The sequence below is a fragment of the Ursus maritimus genome, unplaced genomic scaffold (assembly GCF_017311325.1).
Source record: "Ursus maritimus isolate PB19 unplaced genomic scaffold, ASM1731132v1 scaffold_17, whole genome shotgun sequence".
Taxonomy (NCBI): domain Eukaryota; kingdom Metazoa; phylum Chordata; class Mammalia; order Carnivora; family Ursidae; genus Ursus; species Ursus maritimus.
Genome location: NW_024424119.1, coordinates 58513700 through 58514476, shown reverse-complemented (window position 1 = coordinate 58514476; position 777 = coordinate 58513700).

The following is a 777-nucleotide window of genomic DNA, read 5'->3' as shown; positions in this document are numbered from 1 at the left end:
CTTGAGGGAAGGGGCACCTCGGAGAAGAGGACCCTCCGGGAACAGGGTCAGTTTGAGGGGGTGGAGCTGTGTTGGCATGGTGACGTGGGGCACGAGGGGGTGGGCCTGGCCCTGAGGCAAGCCCCAGGGGTCTTGGGGGTCCTGGGAGCTGCCAGGGGCACAGCATCACAGGAAGTGCCAGCGTCCCAGTCCTCTTGCACTGGAAGGTGCCGGAGCCCCTGGGGCCGCCTCCGATCAAAGCCAGGCCCAGGGACCGGCCCAGGGCAGGCAAAGTGGGACGCAGCCCCGGCTGCCCGGTGTGGGGACAGCCCTGGGGGAAGCTGCCCCTACTGCGCGGCCTTCTCATCTAGGATTTAGTGAGGAGTGTGGGAACGAGCACAGGAGGGAACGATCCCTAGGAGGAACCCAGGGGGCAGGCTGGGCGTCATGGGGCGCCCTGTCAGGGAGCAGGCGGTGTCTCACTCGCGGCAGGGGGCCTGGGAGGGCAGCGCAGGGGGTGGTGGACCCAGATGCTCCCCGAGGCCCCGCCCATAGACGTTGAGCTTGGTCTCGTGGCCTCCGGGGTCAGAGCAGCCCAGCAGCGACCTGCCCCAGGCCCCAGGCCCACAGCCGTGAAGGTGGGAGGAGGGGCAGTGAGAGCTGGCCCTGCGAGGCACCCTCAGGCTGGAGCGCAGGCCCCCTGCCCTGCCTGTGAGCCAGCGGGTGGGTGCCCAGCGTGGCCCGGGAGCCCAGCACTCACAGCTGATCTTGAACTCGGCAGGGACCTCGGTTTTTTCT